Below are 7468 nucleotides of genomic sequence, written 5' to 3' on the forward strand. Positions count from 1 at the left end.
GTGTAACATCTGTCTGTTTAAAAGTAAGATAAGCTACACTGGATGCATAGCTTATTTTGCTACTATTGTCATACACATATTTTGTTATTTCCGCTTGTAAGGGATACTGTCCTAGAATAGTATATGTTTAGTGACATAAGAATAAATACATGTGTTCTGTTTTATCATATCAAATAAGATTTTCATGTTACAGTTTTTCCCTCCTACTCATAATGAATTATTCATTGAGCTAGGCCTGTTTTCCTTGAAAAGTTAATAATATAACTAAAGAAAAAACCAGAAGACTGCCTATTTTTGTGTTAAAATCTTAAATTCCACTTAAAAGTTTTATACATAAGAAGGACACATCAAACATACAGTTTAGTTACTGTGGTATAAAGAGAAGTCTAAATACTTTTATCTTCTCTGTTCAAAATTGAAATATCTAAAACCACAACACCTACATTTTTATTATGTTATCTGCTTATTATCTAAGATGCGTCCAAGTAAATTAACTTAAGAGATCATGTAATTATCGAATACAAATGAAGGCTTTCATTAATATGTGGAGTTTGCAAAATATTCTAGAAATACTTTTTATATTACAGTATGCTTTTGCTGTTAAAATAAGCATTCTGCTTTTATAATAATGAAGTCTCATTCAAAAGAGCTTCATTTTACCTAAAATTTCTTCCCTTTATTCTGCCTGTAATGCTAAAAAAATGTGTTATTTGTTTCTGTGAAAATTGATGTTTAAAATATTGGTAACTTTCACTAGATGTTCAGCAACAAACACTCAGGACTAACCAATCAAGTATTTAAATTCAAATACTTAAAGCACCCAGGCTTATAAAAAGTACAAAGAGTATAAAGATTTTCAGTATTTAATTTAAAATGACTTTCCCTGTGAAAATTTTCAGAGCCATCATACCTTAACATGTCAGATTTGCTCTACCAGTAACTTCCATTTACTTAGAGCAGCATAGATTTTTGGTAAATATATAATAACAGTGATTTTCACGGATCTGATTTTGTTTGCTTTAAAGCATTTATGGACAGTAATAAAAGGCCCACCAGAGTGCATTAGGGTTGTTTAATGTGTTTTGGAAAATGATATCTAAAGTACAGACCCCTATCGGCTTACTGCAAAGTGATAGGAACACCCCGATGATGCCCTGTGATTACCCACAAGTAGAACCCTGCAGAAAGTATAGAGCTTTCTTTCCACTCAGGCCAACTCTTATCACAAAATTGTGCCAAGATTCTCCCTTCAAGGACTGATTTATGGTAAATTTTGTTCAGGCATAGCCTAGGTTGGTGTTTCTGAGTAAATAAATTAGTGTTGTTGTTGTTGTTGTTGTTGTTGTTACTAAAGGAAACAGTGAGTCTGTTATTTAAAAAGTGGCATACTGCTGGTTTCATCCTCATTCTTCCTGGAGTTTGTGTTTGTAAGCCAACAACTATCTTTTATTTTTGTTGCCTGAGGAAATTTATACTACCTTTCTGTTCTTGCACATATTCATACTAACATCACATTATGAAACAGTGGACATTTTTCAACTGATTATCTATTATGTCCCTAAAGCAACTTTAAAAGATAGTCGTTTTGTCTTGTCAGTAGGTCTCTGATCATTTACCCACAAACACTGTTTAAAAGCACTCAAGGGATTTGATATATATTACATTTTTAAAAAAGTAAACCAGAGTATTAAAGAAAAAAGCCTGTATGTATTGCTTCCAAATAAAGGCCAGATTGGATGGAAGTAAAGAGTTCTGAACAGGAATCAAGGTCTGACCTGGAAAACATTGTGATCTATCTCAGGCAGACTAATATATTCCCTGGATTAAGAGGAGCATCTGAAAGTTTAGACAGGAGTATGACCTTTAAGTTTCCTTTTAGTTCTAAGAGTCTGCAATATTCTGTATAAAGCTTCAGCCGGAAGAGTGGTTGAGAATAAACTATGGCAGATGAGCCTGTCTTGGATTCTTCAAGGAATTGGAGCCATCCATTTGTGAAAGCATTGGGATATGCTAAGGAAATCTCAGGCCAGCTGACAACCAGTGAATCATTCAAGGTCAGGTCACATTACCTTTATCTTCTAGTGGTCTCATGTGTGGGTTCTAGGAGAGCAAGCAGGGTGCGTGGTAAGTCCAGGCCCAGAAGGAGGGCACTGCCACCTCTCCAGCATGCTGTTGGTTAAAGCAAATCACAAGGCTGGCCCAACTCAGAGGTGGGGAAAGTCTTGCTGGATGAAGTTGCAAAGTCACACTGAAAAGGGCATTACTACAGGAAGGGGCAAAGAATAGAAAGGAATTTCTATTAATTCAACCCAACATCTGTGTAGAGAATATACTTTCTTTATTCACTTGACTTTCCATTTGATCAATTTCCATTGATTTACAAACATCCCACTGAAAATTTCATTGATTCCTTTTGGATTCCCTCCTTAAAAAAATTCCTTGACAAGAGTTCAAGAAAGCAAGTAGAATCTATCATAAATTTTAAAAGGTTTCATATTATAATGTTTTACCTAAGTTTAAAATATTTTTTAAAGTATCTGAGGTTTGTTCTTTGTGTTTGACCTGGTCTTTTGTTCTACATTTGACATTTTTGTTTCTAAATTTTAAATTTCTAATATCATACCTAATTGTGAAGTTTTGTTTTTTTCTCATTTATCTCTTTTTGGCTCTCTGCAACTGATCAGTCTGATAATTTGTATCTTTCTTTAATTCTGAGTGACAGCCAGTCATTATTTCTTCAAGTGTTTCTCCTTCTTATTTAATTTTTTCCTGTCCACCTAGAACTCCCATAGATCTTACATTTTGCTTTATGCTTTCCATATCTTTATGAATTTTAGATGAATTTTGAAATAGAGCATTTACCAATCTTTGAGTTGGCTAATATATACATAAATGTATATTATGTAAATATATAATATATATAAATATATATAATATATAAATATATAATATATTTAAATATATATAATATATAAATATATAATATATTATATAAATATAAATATATATATATATAAAATATTCTCTAATATAATATATATTTTAAATTACATATATAATATATGCTCTCTGTCTAATATACATATCATATATAGATTATATATATGCTCTCTCTGTATGCTTATATATATATATGTACACACATACATACACTCTAAGCTCTTTGTTATGCACACTTTGAGTTCTTGTTCTGGGTCATTTATTTCTTCTGTTTTCTCTGATTTACGTCTTTTAGGTTTGGTTTTGTTTTTATAACTCTTGAATTCCTCACAGATTTTATAGATTTGCCTGTTCATACCTGAAAATTATTAGACGGTGTGCCTGGGATATGAGGGCTTTGACCCACCTGATGAATAAGGAGGATGAAACCCTCCAGGTCAGGTAAACTTTCATGTTGCAATCTGGGTTCAAACCTTCCGACCTTAGGAAGCCTCCCATTACTTCCCCTAAGCATTGTTTTTTTTCCACAAATCATCTCCTCCCATTGAGCTACTCTATACTTTGGGGGAAGAAAGGGAAATACCAGGGTCTGACAAGATGAACTGCACTTGGTTACAATGCTTCTCAACCCAGCTTCATCCCAACTTCCCAGTGTTCGAATGCCTTCAGAGGCTGTGGCTGGAATTACTTTTACTCCATTTGTAACTGGACCAGGTAATCATGCCCCGAGGGCAGGAGTGAGAGGGAGGAGCACAGCTGGAAAGCTGTCTTACCATTTCTATATTCATGATGCCTGGTCCTCTGCTTCCCTAGGTTGTAATTTACCTGCCCCACACCCCACATATACACAGAGATCTTGCAAGATTCTGTCTTCTAGAAGGTTTCCCAAGGTTGCAGTATTGTTGTTGGCTGTGTATATTTTATGGTGTGATTTTTTGGCTCTGAAGTCTGTTACCCTCCTCCTCCTTCCATGCTTTCTCCAAGGGTGAAGTTCCAGAGGAGCCAGCAGCTCTTTCTTTTATGACATTCTGCTTAGAGGCAACTTCTAAATAATTGTGATTGTCCCCATCATAAAATGAGGGGCAGTTTTTAATAACAATTTAAATTTCCTTCTCCAAGAATATATATATATATATATATATATATATATATATATATATACACACACACACATACATACTCGATATGTATATATATTTGAGATATATATATGAGATATATATATATAGATATGTATATCTGTTGCTTATGATAAAAATAACATTTATTGGCTTTTCCAAAGCTTGCTTAAGGGCAGCCCCACAGCACAGTCCAATTTATCAAACTTTAATATTAAGAATATACATCCCCAGGTCTGGAGGAGGGCACAGAAGTGTGCAATTTAAAAATTATCCTGGATGATTCTCATTTACTTGGTCTACATCTCATACTGTCAAATAATTGCTAAGGGCAGTCTCAACTCAGTGAGTAAAGCACAGTAGAAGCCAATAGATGTGTTAGGAACCTCCTATCCCCCTTCAAGGAAATAACCTAACTTCTTAAAAATTGTATGCCCTTTAGGCAAGAATGAAGAACATTTTGTAGGAGACTACTTTACAAAGGAATTTCTTAGACATATTTATTCTAGTTATCTCTTGTATTACTGATTCTCTATGTTAAATATACTACCAAAAACATTCCAAAAACAGGTTTATCTGGTCCTGAAGGATTTTGTGCCATGCAGGTAGTGTGGATTCAGGCCATGAGTCTGTGTAAGGGTTGGTTGAGTCTCTCAGTGGAGACATTTTCCTCCTTTACTCAGAAACAAGGTGTGAGCAAATGCATTTCTTTATTGCCTACTTTTGTGGGGTTGACTTTTATAGATTGTTTGTTCACTAAGTGTGTTGTCATTTTGGAGACATGGGCTTATGCAGATATCTCTCATCTGACCATCTTCTCAGCACACGCCCAAGGCTTTGCATCAGTTATCCAAGATGACATTAATTGCAGCTTGAATTTACATAAATTTTCAGAACACTCAAGATAGTCTATATATCACGATTTGTGTTTATGTTTCTTAGCGTTTCTTTCTTTCTTTCTTTCTTTTTTTTTTCTTTTTGGCTTTTTTGAAGGGTTCCTTTACTTCTGAGGCAGCTTTTTGTTTTGGTTTCTTCTATTTCATTTTTTTTTTTTTTTAGTTTTAAGCTGTATATTTTGAGGTATAAATTTTCTTGTAATTATTTCACAAAATCAGTTTCTTCTTTCTAAATGTCCACTTGCAATCCCGTAGAACCTTATTCATAACTTTATCTAATAAACTTTAGCACTTCATAGTTCTACCATTTGTTTTATTTTTGTATTTAAAATTCTTTTTGTCTGGATGTATGACAAGGTAGTGCTCCCCAAGGCCCTCCCCTTCTTTAGGGTGTCTGGGATGAAAACTATGTTCATCCCAGAGGTTGAGAGACTCTCATTGTGTTGGGGATGAGGTGGGGCAAGGATTCCTCAGCAGCTGAGGGCCTCTCTCTTCCTATTGCTCTTGCTGGGGCTGGCGGTCCATGGGGCTGTTACTCCTTGGAGGCCATGTAAACCATAAGGTCCACACACAGTTGCTGTAGACAAATTCATTGTCCTACCAGGAAGTCAGCTTGACCCAGTAGTCAATGAGAACAATGACAACCCTGGTATCAAAGGTAGAAGAGTGGGTGTCACTATTAAAGTCACAGGAGACATCCTGGTCCTTAGCGTAGCCAAGATTGCCCTTGAGGGGCCCTCCGATGTCTGCTTCATCACCTTCTTAATGTCATTGTATTTAGTGGCTTTCTCCAGGTGGCTAGTCAGATCCATGGCTGACATAGTAGGAGTGGGAACATGGAAGGCCATGCCAAGGAGCTTCCCATTCAGCTCAGGGATGAACTTGCCTTGGTGACGCCGCTAGAAGCAGGGATGATGTTCTGGGAAGCCCCTTGACCATCATGCCACAGCTTCCAAAAAAGGCTGTCCACAGTCCTCTGGGTGACAATGATGGCATGGATTATGGTCATGATTCCCTCCATGATACCAAAGTTGTTATCGATGGTGTTGGCCACAGGGACCAAGCAGGTGGTGGTACAGGAGGCATTGCTGACAATCTTGAGGGAATTGTCATATTTCTCATGGTTCATACCATCACAAACATGGGGACATCAACAGAAGGGTCAGAGATAATGGCCCTCTTGGCTCCATCCTTCAAGTGAGTCCCAGCCTTCTTCATGGTGGTAAAGACCCCAGTGAACTCCACAACATACTCAGCACCAGGAGCACCCCATTTGATGCTAGTGGGATCTTGCTTATGGAAGATAGAGATGGGCTTTCCATTGATGACAAATTTCCCTTTCTCAGCCTTGACTGTGCTTTTGAATATGCCATGGATGGGATCCTACTGGAACATGTAGACCATGTATTTGAGGTCAGCAAAGGGGTCATCGATGGCTATAATATACACTTTTCCAGAGTTGAAAGCAGCCCTGATGACGAAATCTGGCCAAATCAGTTTACTCCAACCTTCACCATTGTATCTGGGGATGTGCTGGTACTGCACCAGAAGATGCGACTGTCTGTTGCATGGGGAGGAGTTCAACCATTTGTTTTTAGATCCATATTGAACTAACTGACATTTTTTCTCATTTATTTATTTTAATATTTTAGCAAAGCACTTGGTATATATTCGGTTCACATTTACAAGTATTACATAAGAATGAACCATCATTCAGATGAAACCAACAGAATTCTTTCCTTCATAGTACCATCCCATGGAATAGAATTAGGACCCAAAAATATCCGGACACATTTAGAATCTATATAACAAACCAAATAAAAAAGAAAAAAATTTTTTATCTCATTGAAATCTTCTATCCGGTTTCATACATTTGATCATTTTTTAATTTAAATTTAGTATATACATATATACATGTATGTATATTTATTTTATGTATATGTGTATACATACTTATCTATAAATATATGCTTACATACATCCCTATGTATACACACACACACACATATTGATGGTAAGAACTAACTTTATGTACATAATGTACTATAGCACTGTGTGTAAGAGTGTTTCATTAACAAATAGAATATAATTCAATGCATTAAGAAACTTGCTTTTTCTCCCCTGTATCATATATATTAGTCATACTACTTAGTCTTAGTCTTAGCATTTTTTCCAAACAACATCAGGCCTCTTTTTTTTTTCTTTTTTTGATTGAATGCCATTTAATGTCTTCTCTCCCTCCTTGTAGAATATATGAGAGAAAAACAGTAACAAAACATGGAGCTTACATTCAAGTGGGAAAAAACACCAAATTTTGCTTCTATTTGTATTTGCCTTATGATCTAGGCATGCAGTGCCTCTAGATAGCAGTTCTCAGCAGTAATAAATAGAACATTGGCTCCAAACAAATTATCAAGGAATAAAGAGCTGCTCTAAATACATTTCTCAGCTCTACATAATAAAGTTGTGATCAGTAAAATGATAGTTTGAATCCTAGAACTACAATCTGTCTGA

At 35.6% G+C, this 7468-nt stretch overlaps 1 pseudogene; it reads right to left on the bottom strand.

The window, feature by feature from the left end:
- Positions 1-5486: 5486 nt before the first annotated feature.
- Positions 5487-6471, bottom strand: LOC124515365 (glyceraldehyde-3-phosphate dehydrogenase-like; annotated as a pseudogene).
- Positions 6472-7468: the final 997 nt, after the last annotated feature.

The sequence above is a fragment of the Lynx rufus genome, unplaced genomic scaffold (genome assembly GCF_022079265.1).
Source record: "Lynx rufus isolate CCGP_SWC_20201006 ecotype Redwood Valley unplaced genomic scaffold, mLynRuf1.p SCAF_2, whole genome shotgun sequence".
In the NCBI taxonomy this organism is placed as follows: Eukaryota; Metazoa; Chordata; class Mammalia; order Carnivora; family Felidae; genus Lynx; species Lynx rufus.